General features: G+C 40.4%; 1 protein-coding gene across 1 annotated transcript in view; it reads left to right on the top strand.

The window, feature by feature from the left end:
* Positions 1-239: 239 nt before the first annotated feature.
* Positions 240-22,458, top strand: part of LOC134675935 (sex peptide receptor) — a 389,420-nt gene continuing 367,201 nt past the window's right edge. Inside the window, exon 1 of the mRNA XM_063534280.1 lies at positions 240-265. The gene's annotated coding sequence lies outside the window, so the exon portion shown is untranslated. The remainder of the gene's footprint in view (positions 266-22,458) is intronic.

The following is a 22,458-nucleotide window of genomic DNA, read 5'->3' as shown; positions in this document are numbered from 1 at the left end:
TTTTTAAGTCAATACAGAAAGTTTCTAAAATTGCAAAATCTCTACATGGTTAAATTTTGGAAACTTCTTAAAGTTTTGTATGGAGATCGTAATCTTCATTTCCATAAAGAAAGTTTCGCTTTGATTCTTAAAAGTTTCCTAAAACTTTTCGGACACTAGCAAGTTGGACATTTGTAGTCAATATTGCACATCTGTAGCATATTACCTTTGACTTTAGAGACAACTAGATACAGCTTCAGATTTTCTTCACTTCGTTCCAATTAAGGTAAGAACCGAATAAACAAAAGTGTCGAAGCGAACAGCTGCACAGAGACGTCCAGTGGAATAGATGGCTACTGCATTCTGAACACCAATTGCAAGCTGTGCTTAGGGTTGTCAAATGTTTTCAGTCGCTCAGTGCCATTTTGATAACTAGGTACTAGTAGTTCTAAACTTTTGTTAAAACATTTATGTCTGTACTAGTAGTGATTAAAGGCAAATCGCGTCATACTAGTCTTAACTGACTTAACACATGGTCTTAACTAAATTACAACACTTTTTGTACTCGCAGTTTCGATTTTCTTCTTTTTATGAAAAATATGGCCTAAAAGTACGACTTTCGAATATAATACCTAACGAAGATATTCGAGTTTATTTTAGACCATAGCTTTTCGACTATTTGGATGGTATTACGGTATCTACTTCTCGAAGACCCCGCCGCTAAATAAATTTAACCTACATCTGTACGGTTACCATCAGTTTGTCACTGACATAAACACCGTCGAGAACGTAATTTACTTTCTATACATCTCGCTCGCACTCGCATATTAGTGCAAACGGGATGTATAGAAAGTAAATTACTTTCTCGACGGCGTTTATGTTAGTGACAAACTGATGGTAACCGTACTGCTAACCCTATCAGTCGAGCGGTACCCACTGGCTGTAATTATCCGAGTCGGTGCGATGCGCTCGCTCTCTCTAATTTCATAGTTGGGTTACCACGCTTTATCATTGACTAGTTTGAGGTGTTCATCTTATATAGCATACATACATACATATAATCACGCCTATTTCCCGGAGGTGTAGGCAGAGACCACGGATTTCCACTTGCTACGATCCTGACATACTTCTTTCGCTTCCTTCACTTTCATAACATTCCTCATACACGCTCGCCGGTTATAGCATAGCAATTTATTTGTTTCACAAGGGGGCAAAATTGTTGTTTAACCACTCGTGCTAATATGGATACCACGAGCGTAGCGAGGGGTTCGAAAAGTGGAATGAGCGTTGCGATGTTTCAAGGCACGAGGGTTAAACAAATTTTGCCTCCGAGTGAAACACAAATTTTTCACCATACCAACCTGAAGAAAATATTAACTGTATAAACAAAATCAAACCAGATGAAATCCAAATGATTTTTATTAAATATTTATCATTCAAAATCACCATTTAAAAGTCTATTCTACCAGAAAATATAAGAAAACAACTCAAAATTTCCATTTGATTACTTTGCCTCACATGTGAATAAAATGCAACTTTGTTATCAGTTTTGGAACAACCAAGAGAGCCTTTACTAGTTGGTGTGGTCAAAAGAATATTGCATAGCATCTTATACAATATACAGCATAGCAAAGTGAACATTTTGTGATGCAGAGAGAACAGCCGGTCTAGCCAAAGTTACAATCGCTATCGCTTCGACAACGGAAAGCATTATGTCTCTCTATCACTCTTCCATATTAGTGCGACAGTGACACTTGCGTTTCGATCGCTACGGAGCGTAAGCGATTGGCATCTTGGCTACGCGGCCTGGGCTCGGAACCGGTTTCTATTAAGAACCCCAAAATAGCTCAATATATTCAATTGTTTTATACTCTTTACGTAGGACTGAATTATGTATTTAAGGTAACAACTTCATATTATTAGATTATCCCATTAAAAATGAAATAATAAACCAAATAACGAAAAAGAACGTAATAATACCGGTATACTTTGTATGAAGCAATAACCGGTTCCGAGCCTTGAGAGAGAAGAAATTGTTATAGCCAATCTCACCGATCGGCTAGAACCGCTAGAATATCTAGCCAAAGGTATCTATTAGAGATGCAACGGATAGTAGTTTGGCCGGATACCGGATACCGGATATCTGACCAGACCATCGGCCGAATATTCGGTATCCGGCCGCCGAATATTCGGCCTGCAGAACTATACCTACAATGCGGTTTTTCAGGTGCGCATTGTGCAGGTTTTGACCTATTTCGTAGTGAACGTTCAGTATTAGAACGTAGAAAGCACGTGCTGTAGTGGAATTAGGGTTTGCAATCCGGATCCGAAATGTATGAAATTATCCGGATCTGGATCCGGATCCGCGGATCTTCCCATACATTTCGGATCCGTGGTGCAAACCCTAAGTGGAATGTTTAAATTGTTTGAAATAATAAACGAGTACTATTATGACCATGACTTTTTCTTATTCCAATTCTGTTTACTCCGAAATCCGGATAATAGGCCACTATCTGGTATCCGGCCGGATAATAGGCCACTATCCGGTATCCGGCCGGATGTTAAAATAACGGCCGGATAGGCCGGATACCGGATAGTATTCGAATATTCGGAGCATCTCTAGTATCTATGGCGACCAGGTGCCAACTTCACAAACTTTAGATCGCTGTTGGCACCAAACCAAGCTCGTTCTAGAACTTAGACAGGTAACTTGGATTCGACATGTTTCACGACCTTACTAAGCATAGCACTTACATAGTGTAAAAAGTAACAGTGGACCGGCGCCTTTGATGTTTGCGTAAATGAAAAGTGGAAGAAAACAGTAGGATTGTCACAGACTTTTACACATATACACAAACGTAACAAACATTTCAAATAAGATACTCGAGCCCTGTAAGTAGTACCGAACTACTAGCAATAGCGATGTATGCAGCTCGGGTGCGCACGGTTGGACCTGTTTAAACATCATCATCATCTCCCCCTTATGGGGGGTGAATGCCATAATCGCCACGCTTGGCAGGCGGGTTGGCGATCGCAGTCGAGTATCGAATTTGAGGGACGCTGCTGCCCGTCCACCGGTGGCCTTGGACGTAGTTTAAGGACATACCCGGGTCGGGTTTAAACATTGATTAGTGTTTATTGTGAATTCATCCATTTGCTGCTTGCTACGTTTGCGTTTAGTGGTAAAAATTAGTGGCCCAATATGACAGCCACACTTAGTGTAAGGCCTGAGTGGACGCTCGAAGCGGAGCGTTCGGCGGGGCGTGCAGCGTGGCGTCGGGCTCACAAGTGATTTGAGCAGCGTGCACTAAGGCCGCTCCTATACGTTTGCATTTGTTTAACATGCACGCCGCACGCCCCGCCCCGCTGCACGCTCAACTCGAGCGTTCACTCAGGCCTTACAATTACCCGTATGCCTCACTTACCCGTATTGACTTACTGGTGTATGCGTCCGGTAACCAGAGGGCCCGCAGATACTTTGACCAGCGGCAAAGCCTCATCAGTCGCTCTTACCAACTCAGCTACCGAAGTTTGCCAGATGCGTGTGACTTTTTCTATTCCTTTTGTGCGCATAGCGACATTAACAGCTCGGCCACGACTTGCGACGGCGGCAGCGATAACCGTAGGTTGGAGCGAGACACAGCGATCGGACATTTCGTTCACACCTATGGCTGTCGCTGCCGCCGTCGCAAGTCGCTCAATGTCGTGGCCGAGCCGTAATCGTATCGTAGGTAAGTAATATTCTAACCGAATCTTTCCCGAAGCGGAAAATTACCCCTTTAATTTTTTTTACAGTACATATATGGTCCTAAATTTCCCGCACTTGTGCGTAAAATAGCACTTTTCGTGCCTAATGTCAAATGTTTAAAGGGCTGTTTAATCTACTGTAAAACTTTGTCCGATACACGTGCGAATAGGTTATTCCTATTCGCACATATAATTTCCTCTTTTCCGCACTTGTATCGTAAATAACTATTTTAGGTCATTCTATTTGCGGCATGGTGGCACGTGGCCGTTTTCTATGGAGTTCATGTATGTGGATGTTTTATACTTGTTCTATAAGTACGGCAAGTTAAATAAAAGCTTTTAAACCCTTCAGTGGACCTTTCCAGCCCTTGAGTCCAACACGTACAAAACCGTCTAGCCCTAATTGCCCTTATCCAATAAATAAAATGTATTAAACACACTCTTTTACTCAATGGCTAATTTCGTTCCGAATCCGCAAAAAACCGGGCAAGTGCGAGTCGGACTCGCGCACGAAGGGTTCCGTACCATAATGAAAAAAAAAACAAAAAACGCCAAAAAAAAGCGGTCACCCATCCAAGTACTGACCACTCCCGACGTTGCTTAACTTTGGTCAAAAATCACGTTTGTTGTATGAGAGCCCCATTTAAATCTTTATTTTATTCTGTTTTTAGTATTTGTTGTTATAGCGGCAACAGAAATACATCATCTGTGAAAATTTCAACTGTCTAGCTATCACGGTTCGTGAGATACAGCCTGGTGACAGACGGACGGACGGACCGACGGACGGACAGCGAAGTCTTAGTAATAGGGTCCCGTTTTACCCTTTGGGTACGGAACCCTAAAAAGGAGAGAACATACGTAAATACCATCATGGTATATATTGAGGGTGGAAAGGCTGAACTTTTTACAAGCTTTTATTTAGTTTCACCTGTCCTGTTGTCTGTAATCAAATCTTGCAAGTTAAATTTGATCCACTTCCCGGTTTCCGATTGAGCTACAATTTTGTATACATACGTAAGTCGGGTGACAATGCAATATTATGGTGTCATCGAGCTGATCTGATAATGGAGACCGGAGGTCTGTGATAAAACAACGAAATCTAATTGTGTCTGGGGTTTTTCGAATTGTCTCGATGAGTATTAGTTGCCTGTGGAAAGAAAAGTACAGTCAGCGATAAAAGCTTGTACCAAAAATTTTTTTTTTCCAAAAACTTATTAAAGATGACTCACGCTAGACCGGGCCGGAGCTTCCGGCGCTACGTTTTCTATGGAAAGCACCACGTGATCACCGATCAGACGTCATAAAACATTACATGTCGGACGCCTCGGCCCGGGCACGGCCCGGTCTAACGTGAGTCATCCTTTAAATGTGTATGTTTATAGCTTAATATAAATAATAAATAAATATTTAGGACATTTCTTACACAAATTGACTAAGCCCCACGGTAAGCTCAAGAAGGCTTGTGTTGTGGGTACTCAGACAACGATATGTATAATATATAAATATTTAAATACATAGAAAACAACCATGACTCAGGAACAAATATCTGTATCATCATATAAATAAATGCCCTTACCAGGTTTCGAACCCGGGACCATCAGCTTCATAGGCAGGGTCACTACCCACTAGGCCAGACCGGTCGTCAAATGGACAACTTATAATTTAAGTATTTTAAAAGACTCTGCATTTATGTAATATTTCTGTTTCAGGCCATTGGTTGACTGGTAGAAATTGCCTTAAGGCACTAAGTCCGCTATATGTTCTACCATGTGTTGTGCAATAAAGACAACATAAATAATATAAACGTCAGTCTAAGCTAATTCTGCGCAAATTTTGAAGTGATATAAAGTGTGAAATAAATTAACGTCAGCTTTCCACAGAAATTTGACGTTCATAATGACACTTCCACCCTTTGGAGTAAGCCTTAAATGTTCCTATTTACCTTACATGCGTGCACTGGAAATTTATTCATGTTATCAATCTTCTGAGATGTCGGAAGCCTCTGCTATCTACGTATGTAATATGTATGTTACGATATGTACTACCTACTACCCGAAATATCATTTCCTGGCGCCTAAGAAAGAATTTGGAGATTTAGATGCAACGAGAGTGGGTACGACCAATGTGTTTTGTAGATTCAGAGATTTATAGTAATTTCTGAAACAAATCTCCTTCCTGGCGTTATCCCGGCATTTGCCACGGCTCATGGGAGCCTGGGGTCCGCTTGACAACTAATCCCATGATTTGACGTAGGTACTAGTTTTTACGAAAGCGACTGCCATCTGACCTTCCAACCCAGAGGGGAAACTAGGCCCTATTGGGATTAGTCCGGTTTCCTCACGATGTTTTCCTTCACCGAAAAGCGACTGGCAAATATTAAATGATATTTCGTATGATACATAAGTTCCGAAAAACTCATTGGTACGAGCCGGGGTTTGAACCCGCGACCTCCGGATTGAAAGTCGCACGCTCTTACCGCTAGGCCACCAGCGCTTCAATTTCTGAAACAAATATTATGAGGATATATAGAAGTTATTTTCCTTGTTTTTTTTTTTTTTTTTTTTTCTTTTTTTTTTAACGTTTTTGGAAATTTTATTTAATAACATTTTTACAACTTTATAACAAATCACTAAAACTTATAAATAAAAAATTTGCCCTAAGTCATGGTCCGTAGGTAGGGTGCCCAGAAGGCTAGCCGCATTGCCCCGCTGGATGGCAATGCTGATCCTTTGGGCAAAATATAGGCCAGCCCTCTGGTCACCGGAGGCCTCTATGAGGCGCTTTGATAACTCCCCATAGAGGCGACGCGCGCTAGGTCCCCACGGCCCCAAGGTTTCCACACCAAACGCCGCAAATATATAGCTACTACCTAGTGTGACATATTTGCGGCGTTTGAGGCTTTCGGCCGAGGATGCGGCCGCACCAGCGCCAACTTTGGTGCCTGGAATATGGGACGGCGCCAGGGTATCAACGCACGTAGCGTCCCAGACAAGTGGCCGTCCCATACTCCAAGGCACCAGCGTCATTCCGTCAGGCCTCTTGCCATCGACCCTGGCCAGACCGTTGGGCTCGAGGACCGCCGGTACCTTGGCACTGACAAGGGCCCTTCGGATGACGTCGTTGAGGCTGGCGTGGCGGGGGATCCTTCCAGCGCTACGGCTGCATGAGAGGCCGTGGTGGCCCAGATTATCCACCATAATTCCGCATTGGCACCGGTGGGGTATGTTTGTTGATGCCCCTATTCTTAAACATGTGGCCAAACGGAATGTAGTATTATCCAGCAATGTGCCCACAGTTGTGGATGGTAGTGTCTGTAACCACAGACCCGACTCCCATTCCGCAGTGGCAAGAAGACGAGCGCGATCTGTCGGACTAAGTGCCGAATCTAGGAGACGGTTCCTAGTTAGACGGCAGAGAGGCTCGTCCCACTGCCTCTGCGAACATGGGTTGACAGGCGGGTCTGTGTTAGGACATGTTAAATGCCATACGTTCTTGGCCTCGGTACAGTGCGAAGCCTCCAGGGCCCCAAGGGAAGGGGCTAAAATTTTCCTTGTAGATTGCCATATACAGGATGGCCATAAAATAAGTGCATTCCCATTGCCAGGGAGGTTTTGGGATTATACTGAGCAACTTTTACTATGGGACCAACTCCGAAATTGCGAAAAAAAAATTTGGCTGTTTCATACATTTTGGCTGGTCCATATGAGAGGGTAATTTTTTTTCGGGAACGTATCGCGTGATTTCCATCTTGGTCACACTTATGGCTGTGTGTATTTGATTGATTGACATTTCCCTCTACTCGCTCTTGAAAATATAGTCTACAGATCCACTGAGCGAAGTGAGCGAAATGAGTGATATACATCACCGCGAGCGAAAGAAATGAACCAATCTTTTCAACTCAGTGAAGAGTTTTGCGCATCTCTAGTCACTATAACCAGAGCTCGGCTGTTTTCAGAGTTTGCACAACATGGACATGCCTTGTCATTCGATGGTATATGTGGTGTAATTTAATAACTAAAGAAATTATTTTATTTAGGCTGCCTTTCCGCTACGATCTTTACGTCGCCATTAAAACAAATGAATTTTATAGCAAGCTTTTTTAGTAAACCTCTTCAAATAATTATGTATATCCATCAATACGCTACTATTAAAGTTTATTTGTACATAAGGCATTGTCATTTTAGTTTCATTATAATAAGTAAGTAATATTTATTTGTGAAACACAGGCTATATACAGATGACAGTGAGTTGATACAGTACTATGTGATCTACCATATAGGTGTACAAAACATAACATATAGGTATACAGTTTTATTTTAATATTTATTTCTAAGGTGTATCTATATTAATATCTAGGTATATTTGATAAAAGTGACGTCAAAATGGCTCACCCCTGCCGAGCTCTGACTATAACAATAGTACAGTCGTAACGTTGTCGTGTCGTACTCTATAAATGCTACCCGACGCCTATTTATCTATTAGGTAGATAAAGGACTTGACTGGCTAACCCTTTTCAGATGAAGACCGTCTTTTGTTTACAAACCCTATTCTCTGAGAGTGGTCGTTAGTGATAAAATAAAGCAACCCTATCTTACTTAAATATTAATCATGAGTAGGTACCTGGGTTTACAACGGGTTGCATTCCGGGAGTGCCGGCAGAAGTGAAAACTCAATGACATTGTTACAGTTTTTCGATCAGGACACGTGTCCGTCTTACGTCTTACGAATCTTACGGTCACGTAACCTGTTGCGAGTTTAAAACTTTTCCCTATCACAAAAAGTGCACAGCGCCGCTTAAGAAAAGTATAATAAAGTAAACTCGTTAAAATGTTCATAATGATAACAGGAATTTTAATTAAGTATGAAAACTTTTGTTATTATCAAGTCGTTAATCGGCCCGATTCAAGCAATGCTTTTAAGAAGTCACAGCTATACGATATACAAATACAAATCAAACGTCACTACACGCCTTTAATTTAATTATTTAATAACTACGCCTTATAAAACAAAGTACCCCGCTGCGTCTGTATGTTTGACGCGGATGTATTTTCAGATGATCTTACGCTACGTCTTACGTAGGCGAACAACGCGCGAACGCGGCGCGGCGCGGCGCGGCGAAATCAATCCTTTGATGCCCATAGAAGTGTCCTACGTAAGCGATCTCGTTGCGAACGCGGTGCGGCGCGATTTGCACGCGAATGTCAGGCGGCGCGGCGCGGCGCGGCGCGGCGGCGGCCGCTTTCGCCGCGCCGCGCCGCGCCGCGTTCGCGCGTTGTTCGCCTACGTAAGACGTAGCGTTAGTATATACCGGGTGTGGCCTGTAATATGAGCAAAAAATTAAACTGTAGGCTGTACTCCTCATACTGACCGACATTTGCTCAGCGACTTTTAAAAATAACTCGTGGTTTGATTATTAATACACTTTAAAGTTTATTCTAAGACGCAATGTATTGCGAATTTTGTTATGTTTAAGGCGTGACAATTAAGCAACGTCAATAACAATGATATGGCGTGGCGATGGCATCCATTGAAGATAATATTTATTTGGTATGAAAAATAGCGAGCCTAAGTACTTCATGTTTGAGGAGTACAATCTATGTTTTAATTATGTGCTCGTGTTATACAGGCCACACCCAGTATTACTTCAGACGATTTAATTGTTGTTGCTAGGCTACGCCTAGTTATAAAATTACACATCCCAACAATTTTCATTGCCAGACCGCAACTACTCAAATATTTTATAGCACACATACAAATCAAATAGCGACATTTAAAGCGACCAGCTGACCCCCCAGCAGGCACGTTCATATTGACCTTGTCAATAAACGATTCAATTGATGCAAACAAACAAACAGACGCAATCGATTGTGTACAGTTGTGGTAGGTCAGTGTTTAAAATGTGGGGAGATTCATAAATTCAGTGTTAAATCCCTTCTTCTTCTTCCTTGCCGTATCCGGCAATGGCGACTCCATCAACAATTCTTATCCGGATTATGAAATGCCCTTATGTGGCTCGCAAAACCAAACTTTGTCTTGAAGATGCGGTCACACGATGCGCAATGGAGTTGTCCAGTCGAGTTGCGGGTGTATGTGTAGGAGGGCTTAGGTCGCGTCTTGCGGATATGACGCTTAGCATCCAGGTCTTCCAGACGCTGCTGCTCAAATTGAGCCACTTTCTTATGAACACTAGAACGCCATTACGACACTCAGTGTTAAAACTATGGGCCCGATTCGGATTTTGAAATAGACATCTATTAGATATATTTTAGACATCACCAAGATACGATAACGATACGTTTAAGATCTAACCTGTCAAATTTGACATTTGCGCGATTCTGGAGATACTCTTTAACGATTTCCACAGGATATGACTTAGAGATCTAATTCACATCTAATAGATATCTTACTCCATCTAACGTAAACGTGACATTGGGCGCCCGAATTGCGCTGCAAAAGTGAACTAGTTGATATCTAAACTATAACGTATCTAGAATGGACCTAGTACGTGTCGTCTCTTGTGAATATCTTGAAGTTCGAATACGGCAGTTTATTAAACTAGCGGCCCGCCCCGGCTTCGTACGGGTTAAGAAATTATACACCTAAACCTTCAAGAATCACTCTATTGATAGGTGAAAACCGCATGAAAATCCGTTCAGTAGTTTTTGAGTTTATTGCAAACAAACATAATAACAGACAGAAGCGGCGGGGGACTTTGTTATATGTGACGTTCCACGAGTAAAGGTACCTTATGGCGGTTGGCGCTTACGCTAATATTAACGCCGCTCCAATATGATTACGATGCTGCGACGTAAGCGCCAGCCGCCGGTATCTACCTTTTCCCGTGGAACGTCATATATAAGGTGTAGTGATAATATAGAGATAGAGATATCCTTAATAATAAGAATTTCACAATAGGATCGTAAAAATAACACTAGACTGTAACCATATCTAGTTAATATCGAACATGTATCTCGCTTACGCAAACATCACTTAACCTTAGGGCGTCGTAACTCTTGTTGACTCATGACGTCAACGTGACGCCAGGATTGACTGGACATTACGACTGAAGGCATAAAGATGGACGGAGACAAAGGGCCCGATTTGGATTTTGAATTACACATCTATTAGATATCTTTTAGCCATAACCAAGATACGATAACGATATGTTTAAGATCTAACCTGTCAAATTTGACATTTGCGCGATTCTGGAGATACTCTTGAACGATTTCGACAAGATAGATATGTCAAATTTGACCTTTCCGCGATTCTGGAGGTCCTCTTCAACGATTTCGACAAGTTATGACTTAGATATCCAAGTCACATCTATATAGTCGATATCTAATGTAAATCTAGTTGATCTCTATATCGTTTCTAGATCTTGTGATTATCTCGTTTCCCGAATACGCGTGTTAATAATAAGAATTTCAAAATAGAATCGTAAAAATAACACTAGACTGTAACCATATCTAGTTAATATCGAACATGTATCTCGCTTACGCAAACATCACTTAACCTTAGGGCGTCGTAACTCTTGTTGACTCATGACGTCAACGTGACGCCAGGATTGACTGGACATTACGACTGAAGGCATAAAGATGGACGGAGACAAAGGGCCCGATTTGGATTTTGAAATACACATCTATTAGATATCTTTTAGACATAACCAAGATACGATAACGATATGTTTAAGATCTAACCTGTCAAATTTGACATTTGCGCGATTCTGGAGATACTCTTGATCGATTTCCACAGGTTATGACTTAGAGATCCAATTCACATCTAATAGATATCTTACTCCATCTAACGTAAACGTGACATTGGTTGCCCGAATTGCACTGCAAAAGAGAACTAGTTGATATCTAAACTATAACGTATCTAGAATGGACCTAGTACGTGTCGTCTCTTGTGAATATCTTGAAGTTCGAATACGGCAGTTTATTAAACTAGCGACCCGCCCCGGCTTCGTACGGGTTAACAAATTATACACCTAAACCTTCCTCAAGAATCATTCTATTGATAGATGAAAACCGCATGAAAATCCGTTCAGTAGTTTTAGAGTTAATTGCGAACAAACACACAAACAGACGGACGCAGCGGGGGTCTTTGTTATATGTGACGTCCCACGGGTAAATGTACCTTATGGCGGTTGGCGCTTACGCTATTATTAACGCCGCTCCAATATTACGATGCTATGCGACGTAAGCGCCAGCCGCCGTTATCTACCTTTTCCCGTGGAACGTCATATACATATATAAGGTGTAGTGATAATATAGAGATAGAGATATCCTTAATAATAAGAATTTCACAATAGGATCGTAAAAATATCACTAGACTGTAACCAGATCTAGTTAATATCGAACATTTAAGGCCGAGCCACACCGGCTGCGTGTGCAGCACGTTGCGTGGCGTGCGCTGCGTGACGTGCGCAGCACCCCTGTCACACCGGGTGACGCGCACGTCACGCAGCGCACGCCACGCAACGTGCTGCACACGCCACGCAGGCGCACGCTGCAGCTCAGTCATGCGTGCAGTAAAATAAAATACTCCTGCGACAGTACCTACATCATGTTATTATAACTCCCGTTGCAAATGGAAGCTGCTCACCTAATGCCGCCATTGCAATTAGAAGAAAAAAATGTCTCATATTTGAATCGAGATAGTTGAGAGTACATAATATTGTTCACCGACGCAAAATAGTTCACAATACAACAACCTTGTTTTCCAATAGTATCGTTAAGGTGAGGTATGCCCGGGGAAAATTTTCAGATTCTGTCAAATTACCCCATTTCACACACAAGCACGCGTCACGCACACTACCTCACTTTACCGGGACAGGTCAGTGACCCATCCTGTTTTTTTTAAGATGCAAATGAGAGTATTTTGAGTTTCGTCTTAACCACTAGCCTCCTTTGAGGAAGAGAAACTCTAAAAAAGTTCCATTGAAAGAAGGAAGACAAAACAATATATTTTATCTTGTTCTCCTTGTCTGTTCATGTCACATGTGACGTACTTAAATGTAAATTAACTAAATAATCGAATTCATTAGATACTCGAACTAAATAAACCGAATAAATACAGAAGTCGTCAAATGAAAAACGTTATTTAGGTACTACTCTAATCAATAGGGCTTTCGATAAGGCACAAATCAATTCAATGACAATTTCATTAAAATCATATGTGTATTCCGATGATGTTATTATTATATAACTTACCTTAGCTTAGCTTCAGTTTGTATATATTTAGTTATACTACCTAGCTACTAAGAAAAAATTGCATGCTTCTTCAAGTGAAATGTAGGGGAGAGCGGGGACAAAAGTAACTGCGGGTGGAAAGTAACGAATTCTGCATTCCCTAAAACCTATAAATCGACATCCGTGACGACGCAAGTTATCTTTATTTTCAGATCTAACAAATTGCTACAGAATACAAAGGACAAAAAAAGAAGCGAGGAGTTAATGAAACAAGCAAAAATACAGATGATTCCTCGACGCAATTGGATGCTTCTTAAATTGTGTCCAGATTTTTTTGTCATAAAAGTTTTTATTTTTCACATATTACTCTCACAAGTTCCGTGATATTTCGACCTTGTAATTTTTTAAGTAAATGTTTTTGTTTATCTATGAGAATCTCACTAGAATAATATAATCAAGGTATGTTTATATTTGATGATTGAAATAGTAACGCGAAAAAAAATATATATTTGTGTCTTATATTCCTGCCGAAGACTTTTATTTTTCCTTTTCCTTATACACAAGTTTGGCCAAGTAATAAGAATTTAGGGCTCTCAATTTTATTTTGACTTCTACAACAGTAAAGCTACGAGGCCATGTTTGGTATCGTTTTCGTATAAATTCGCAGTACCAAATTTAGTTATGGCATAACATTGACACCATTCCAAAGTAAAAACATATAAACTTATTATAATACTTTCTTTTAAACTCCTCTTCACGCTTAAACTGCTGAACAGTTTTAATTTAAATTAAGTACACATATATTTTGAGTCCCGAGACAGGACATAATAAGTTATCTCAAAAATCATCCTTTAAAGGTGTGAAATGAGGTGTAGGGGGGAATTCAGAATTGACTTCTTGAAGTTAATACTGTTTAAGTTTAGGTTTGAAGTCATGTTTTTTTATCATTTTTAACTAAATCAAAGATGTAGACCATCCCAAATTTCATATAAATCGGTTCAGCGGTTATTGATTTCCCGTACAAATTTCCACGCCACTTTTCACACCTTCAAAAGATGATTTTGGTTATAAGATCTATCCTATGTCCTGTTCCGGGACGCAAACTATTTCTATACCAAATTTCAACGAAATCGGTTCAGCGGTTAAGCGTCAAAAGGAGTTTTAAAAAAACCGGCCAAGTGCGAGTCGGACCCGCGTGTTAAGGGTTCCGTACATTAAGTCCGACTCGCGCTTGACTGCACATTTCTAATAGGTTTTCCTGTCATCTATAGGTAAAGAACTATTTTGTGTATTCAGACGGACAGACATACAGACGCACGAGTGATCCTATAAGTTTTTTGCTTTTGAGGTACGGAACCCTAAAAAGATTTTTTTTTAATTTTGTGGAATGGTGTCAATGTGATACCTTAAATGGATTCAGCAACCCAGATTTATACAAAAACGATACCATACACGGCCTAGCACCTTCACTGATGTAGATATATGAAGATAAAATTGAGAGCCCTAAATAAACTTTCAAGAGCGGATATCTCAAAAACTATTCAACATATCGAAAAAATTGACTGAATAAACTTGTAACAAAACTTAAACTTGTGGAAATTAACTTTCATTTTGTATAAATGGCCATGTCGCTAAGATGCATAGTTTCCGAGATATAATCGAAAAACCGGAAAATGGGACCTTCAAACAAAGCCCCCTCTCTTCCTCCCGCTCAAGGGCTACGGCCCGGGACTTTTGATATGTTCACCTCCTAACTTGCCCAAACCAAGTTACAGAGTCAAAAATTGTGTTCCGAGCATTTCCCTCTACAACTTTTTGGAGCATTCGTTGGCTGACCTAAGTAGCTTATTGCATTTCTTTAAAAACTTTTCTGTAAAAGGTTGACGGGTGTTGGGTGTTTATATGGTTTTGGTCAATTATTATCATTTGCATCGCCCATGATGACTTACTAGAATTACTTACGAGCACACGAGACACTAATAGTAGTTTGTCAAACCTTGGTTTTCAAGAGGTATTTTATATTGACATTTGCTGTCACAAATTTGCTGTCAGATTTAGTCGCAAACCGCACGCAAAGTGCACACAAATGTGTCGACACCTTGTTACGGAAAAGTGTACACACGGCGACGACACTTTGTTTCGAAACAATTCTAGACACATTGTGTGGACTCTGTTACGACACATCTGACATTTAGTTACCACTTTGATGATTCTGCGACTGGAATGGTTATATGGGAGGTGCACCTCCACGCAAGGTCGAAGCATGAGCTTTAGGAGGTTAGTGCTCAAACAGAACAAATAATTGGTTTAAGTACGAGTAGCTAAGTGAGAAGGCTGAACTGCCGTATATCGCGACCATCGAATTTCGCAAATTGCGGGGATTTTTCTTTTACACCAATGAAACCGTAGGTAATTAGAGTGACAGAGAGAAATGCCAGCAATTTGCGAACTTCGATTGCCGCGGTTATAGCCCTGTTATCTTGAATTAACAGAGATACGCCTAACAATGAAAAAAAATGTAGGCACTATGCTTAACATAATACTTGAACAAAAAAAAGATGGGTAACTAACTATCCTAAGATAGCCAGCCGTGTGTGGACGAATTGAATAAATAGTTGAATGTACTTAAGAACTTCGCTTTGCTCGCTCGTTCAAAAATGTGTGCAGTACTGAACCCTTGGGACGCGAGTTCGACTCGCACTTGACCGGTTTTTATTTTGATTTGATATGTCATATTATATTAAATTACAGCCCACTGTGTCTTGTTACTTTTGACCCACAACGTGTTACTTTCTGCACGCCAACGGGGTCATTAGTAACAAAAGACGATTTTTTTAAAACAAAATACACAATTATAATGTTAGTCAAGACGTTAATGTACAGAACATGCACTGACGTTATATACGAGTATGACTACATTAAACTCATCAAAATAATAATGGTTAACCAGAAACTAAGGTCAAAGTACATAGTGTTACGTTTCTCCCCGCTCTACCCTACGCATCCAAAATTACTGTCCACCTATGTTCATCACTATATTTTTTGCAAATAAATATATCGTTATCTTTATCAATAAATAAAGTCCTGGCAGGGTGGAAATTTCATTTTGGCGGATTCTTTCTCTCTGCATCTGACTGTACCTACAGCTATTACGGCATTTTTTTGGTAAACTTACGGTTATATGTTCAGACTCTGAATCTCTATAGTTAATATTTAAGATATATGGACATATCGGTATCGGCATATTTAAGATATATGGTCCTTGAACTACGTCCAAAGAGAGGTATGGGAAGCTCGCTTTGTGTGGTAGGGCACAGCACAGCGGATGTCATTCCAGATCTAGAGCAGAGCTCAACCTTTCAGAAATCTGCAGCCAAATAACACTAGCACTAGACCCTACTCATAGTGTCCTTCCTGCCGGTGAGTATGGTTGCCAGTTATCAACGAGGGGTGCGGAGTGTTAGACTCGGCAACGCGCATGGAGTTGCAGGCATCCAAAGGCTACGAAGATTGCTTATCATCAGACGGGCCGTATGCTTGTTTGTCATCGACGAGGTATAAAATTAAATATGCACAGAATATCATTGAACGAAAAACTTTGTTTTATTTTATAGTAAATTAGTATAACACTCGATACATAGGCAATCACAAACCAGGCACCGCAGTGGTTTTGGGCTGTAAGCCTCGTAGGCCAGTATGTATAATGTATATCTCGGCCTCACAAGCCGCAAAAACTCGCTGAGGCTAGACCATAGCCGTTTATTTATTCTTGATTTCATGAAGGTTTGCAGAACAGCACGTAACCGCATTATACATCTATCTTAGACGGACCTCACAGCAACAAAATAGGTGTACCACTGCACGGTTTTCAAGTAGTACACGAAATATTTACATAATGTTCCGTATTAATAGGTAATATTTGAAGATCAAAAGTTCTCTAACATAAATACAAGATCACAACATTGTCATCAGCATCACAGTTCATTGACGTTGACGTACAAAAGTACGTCAAATAGGTATGCAATATTAATACCAGCATAATGAAAATTAATTCCAATCAATAAGTATGAGTCTTCAAACTTTTTTCATTCTAAGCCGGGTTTCAAGGAGCAAATTACTTAAATGATATTGGAATCGTATTGTTTTAAGATAGTTTACTGCGTTTTTCAACCATTATGCCCCAACAAATCAAATCTAAGATGAGACTCGAGCTCCATGTGATGATAATTATTTACCCTGTTTTTTTAAATACTATTTGTCTACTGGTATACTTTTTCGTATATGTATATGACTTAATGTCGAAATAAATGCGAGAACCAACTGTCATTTTAATTAAATTCGCGATACGTGTGCTTTGATCCGAGCCCAGCGGGCATCTGATCAAAGAAGTTGCGTGCACGGAACCGCTGATATCATATTTTCGAACTTATTTAGTGAATGTGAAATTAAAAAAAAAAGTAATCCTGGTAGTCGTTCAAGCATACAATTGCGCGTACATAGAAGCAGTTTTCATATTTCTATCTTTTGTGCACAAATTGTTACGAATCTTTAAAGTCCGTTTTAGACCTATGTTCGTGATCGTTTTCTATCGAGCAAAAGTCAAAAACTTAGGATTCTAATCGCTCCACTCACTAGAAAAAGCCCTCAAGTTTGCTAATTGAATGTATGGCAGCCGTATTGTGATCCAAAAAAGAGCTACGGCTTTTAAAAAACTCCGTTTTCTGAACTCACTGCACCTTTTTCCCACAGGCCAAATTATTATTTTTTAAGACGTATTTGTGGTAATCTTTGTGCTATATTGTAAATAGACATTCATATTAACGAAAGATTTTAATTAGTTTTTCTTTTATCACTGAATCCGTATTAAAAACCAGCACGCGCAACGGCTGAGTTGTAAATAAATACAAGTGGCTGCGCGTGTACACGCACAGCACCTATGCAGCACCGAGCTGTGCGTGTCCGAACCTGCTCGGTTCGCCCTCTCATAGGGAACGCAGTTAAACACAACGTCATCACTGCACGCAACGAAGCGACGTTGCCGCTCCGCTGCGTGGACGCGTGCACGCAGCACGCAGCCGGTTTGTCTCGTCGGAGCTGCGTTGCGTGCAAGTCACGCGTACGCGCACGTCACGCACACGTCACGCAAGCGGTGTGTCCTCTCTTATGAGTTTTCATATTCTACAACGCAGCGGGACGCGTACGTGCACGCGCACGTCACGCACACGCATCCGGTGTGGTTTGGCCTTTATCTCGCTTACGCAAACATCACTTAACCTTAGGGCGTCGTAACTATTGTTGACTCATGACGTCAACTTGACGTCAGGATTGACTGGACATTACGACTGAAGGCATAAAGATGGACGGAGACAAAGTACTTAGTTATAAAATATGGTGTTATTATGTTAGTAACTCAAATCAGCTTCTTTAAACATTAAGTTAATTTTAGGGTTTCACTTCACGTCATTCGCGCGACAATCAACGAAGAGCTTTAGCCAAGATACGATAACGATATGTTTAAGATCTAACCTGTCAAATTTGACATTTGCGCGATTCTGGAGATACTCGGATCTTGAACGATTTCCACAGGATATGACTTAGAGATCCAATTAACATCTAATAGATATCTTACTCTATCTAACGTAAAAGTGATATTGGTTACCCAAATTGCGCTGCAAAAGAGAACTAGTTGATATCTAAACTATAATGTATCTAGAATGGATCTAGTACGTGTCGTCTCTTGTGAATATCTTGAAGTTCGAATACGACAGAAAGTACTTAGTTACAAACAAAATAGGGTGTTAAGACAACATTATTTTATTATTTTATTGCGTGATTATAAGAATACAAATTACAACTAGCACAAATAAAAATTAAAACTATAAATTTAAGAAAACATACCGCTCCCTGCCGTTCCCGGTGCAAAGGCACATTAGGGAATGCAAAGATAGGAGAAAAGACTTTAGGGATTCAGATAGGTATAGATCCTTTGACGCCTTATCATTGACACTCGAATTTCGCTCGTACCTAATTGTCCAATGCCCCGAGAAAACGAAATGTCATCATTTTGATGTAGAAATATAAGCCTGAATTGCCCTTCTTTCGTCACTTGTCGCCTGCCGCGTCCCGTTTCCAATCTCACAAGTCCGTACCGTCCGTCCGTAAAGGGTCGGCCGTCACGCTCAAGTGGATCTGTCAACAAATGTCTCGCCATGTTACTCACGTCTGTTTCGTTTTAGGATAAAAGGACACAACTAAACAGAGTACGGTAATAAATTAGATTAAACTCTAAAAACAATTTCAGGACCTATTGTGTCTCTCGGATTTAATAAAAGCGGTTGTAGTCCTCATCCGTCCGGACCGGACTCTCATCGTATTTGTGATTCCTGTGACAGAAAATGCCGCTCTAGAGGCCAAACGAACTTATATTATGACGTTAAAATGATGTCATTTTCATCGTTTGAACGAACATGTACGAACAAATTTGAATTAAGTACGAGAAAATTAAATTCCACTTAATTTGTCTTGCTAGATTTTGGCTTGAGGGTGGCTAAAGTATATTTTATTGTGGCAGTATAATTTTCCACCTCTGATCCTTATCTCTCTTCTTCCTCGCGTTATCCCGGCATTTCGCCACGGCTCATGAGACCTCCTCCTCTCCTCCTACTTTCCCCCTCTCCTCCTTACCTAAAACCTCCCCTCTCCCCTCCCCGCCCCCTCCCCCCTCTATTCTCCCCCCTCTTACCTCTGATCCTTATCTAAAAGACCAAAAGACCAAGTGCGGGTAGTGCGCAAAACTGCGCGCCTAGAAGATGTTGATGTCAACTTTAGCCAGTCTTCTCCGAGACCACGGGGACAACGCCGTCCTGGAAACGTGGTAGGTAAATATAAGATTTAATTTTACGCCATTTAGTAGTATTAATAATGTGTACAAATCGTTAAAGTTTAAATCAGTGCTCTGATCCTTTATCAAAGTGTTAGGTAATTTGAAAAGTTTAAACAGGCAAACCGTTAAAACCACTCTCACTTTAAAACACTATAATGAAACCCTGAACGCAAACTGCCTACAAAACGGTGTAAAATCAATAAAACTAACAAACTTCATCCCAACTCGGATTAAAATCTGCCAAAACCATATCAAATCAAAAAGTCGGACTTTCTATGGAATCCCCATAACATTACGTCGTTTTGGTTCTAGCTTGGATTTCAAAAAAGAATTCCATAAGGACGTAACTTATGGTAAATTTGGTAGGGAAATATGTCGTTTCGGTTGTGATAGAGTGGCGATATAGGACTTTACATATGTAATATAGTTTGCAGGATATTCCGGAATTAGTCGATGAAACGTATTGTAGTGTAGGTAACAGCGCGTTGCCCCTTTGTTTGTAAAATTTGATATGTTTTCTGAAAGAGCTACGTATTTGTGATTTCATGTACATATATGTTTATTTTTTATATCAAATTCTATAAAGTTATGTACTCACTGAGTATAATTGCATGAATTCTATAGTAATTTAAATTGTATTTTTCTTAATTACTCGTAATGCATGTTAATTTTATTATAAGATGTAATAATGTTTTGAAAAGATGTGTCCCGCCGAGTTTGTTGCCGGTCCCATATTGGGATACCCTCCTCCAATTGAGGGGGGATTTCAATCTTCTCGGGGCAGAGGTGTACGGTTGGAGCCGGTAAAGGTTTATTTGATGTTCATAAGCGCATTGTAATATGTCTACTTGAATAAACTATTTTTTATCTTTTTTTTTGACTTTTATAGATTATACTTATCATTATAAAAGAGGGTTGATTTAGACGATGCGAGAACTCGCATGCGAGTTTCATACCATTGCGGGTTTTGATCGGTCGGTTGAATTGGACGTAACCAACAGTCCGCAATGTAACTAAGATCGCATGCGAGTTCGCGCGCCGTGTAACTCAGCCCTTAGAAGCAGAAAACACATTCCATACAAATTTTGAGACGCCGCTTATAATAATTGAAAATTCGAGAAAAATCTAACGAAGGGGCATAGCTGTTGTTGATATACATTGTGTCAAAATATTTTCTAGTTTGTGAATATTCAGAGAGGAAAATGTGGACTACGTTTGTATGGAAGTAAGGCAGTTTTGGGGCGGTTGTCCACTTTCGTCTTACGTATAATGCACATCTACGAACAAAAAAATTCAAAATGGCAATCGATTATCGTGTCACCAAACACCAAAGACATATGTAACTCCGTATAAGATGAATAAAGTCCAAGGAAAGAACGTGCCTCGGAAATCAAGAAAAAGTAATTCTCGGATAGATGGCGCCACGCGCCATACCTTTTGCCTATGCTCGGCTAGATAGCGTTGACACCGTTTGATATTTAGCAATTTTAACTTAATATCAGTGAAAGAACATGGGTCAAAATCATATTAAAATAATAAATAAATAAAAAACATTTATCCATAGATACATTAATATTTTTGATATTTTTATATATGTGACGTTCCACGGAAAAAGGTACCTTATGGCGGCTGGCGCTTACGTCGCATAGCGCCGCAATAATATTGGAGCGGCGTTAATAATAGCGTAAGCGCCAACCGCCATAAGGTACCTTTACCCGTGGGAGGTCACATATTTCATCTAGTTTTAATGTTGTGTCGATAGATGGCGGTAAATTTACTGTGACTACAAAATTTGGGACCCTCTATACTATCTATTCTCTTTGGTGTTACTATTCGCGGTGTGTTTTCATTTCGTATATTCTCCGATTTAGTTTGCCAAGCTCAATGGGTCGCAACAACTACTTAAATGTTTCGGACAAGCTGAAACAAGTAGGGTAATTACCCTGTTTGTTCTGAAGGGTAAATAGCGCTGTTACAGTTACAGGGGGCCGATTTTTGAAATTCGACCACTCGATTTCGTGTATTTCGTTAAATGATATCTCCACTACTAGGCGTTTAAATTCTACTAAAACAATTGAAATCGAGTGGTCAATATCACTAGATTCCAAATTTCTATCACTCGTATTTCAAAAATTAGCATTTCGCCGTTTTCCACCGATTTTCGAGTGATGAAATCGAGCGATCGAAATTCAAAAATCGGCCCCCAGGCAGATTTTCAATTTGGAGCTCGGATTTTCGTATGGAATTTCAGTGCTTTCGATGTACATAATGCGTTCGTCAGTTGAAAGTTTAATGAAGTAATTGTGACGTTCCACGGCAAAAGGTACCTTATGGCGGCTGGCGCTTACGTCGCATAGCGCCGCAATAATATTGGAGCGGCGTTAATAATAGCGTAAGCGCCAACCGCCATAAGGTACCTACCTTTACCCGTGGGAGGTCACAATTATTTAGAAAGTGAAGTGCAAACAAGCATACGGTCCGCCGGATGGTAAGCGGTCATCGTAGCCTATGGACGTCTGTAATTCCGGGGGTCTTACAATTGTGCATTGCCGATGTTTGTACTTATGTTTCGAATCAAATCTTGCAAGTTGAATTACATCCACTTCTTATAATGCGATTGAGCTGAAATGTCACATAATGTAAGTTGGGTGACATTGC

This window comes from Cydia fagiglandana, chromosome 23 (assembly GCF_963556715.1).
Source record: "Cydia fagiglandana chromosome 23, ilCydFagi1.1, whole genome shotgun sequence".
NCBI lineage: Eukaryota > Metazoa > Arthropoda > Insecta > Lepidoptera > Tortricidae > Cydia > Cydia fagiglandana.
Note: the sequence above shows the minus strand (reverse complement) of the source record. Positions and strands in the feature narration are given on the sequence as shown.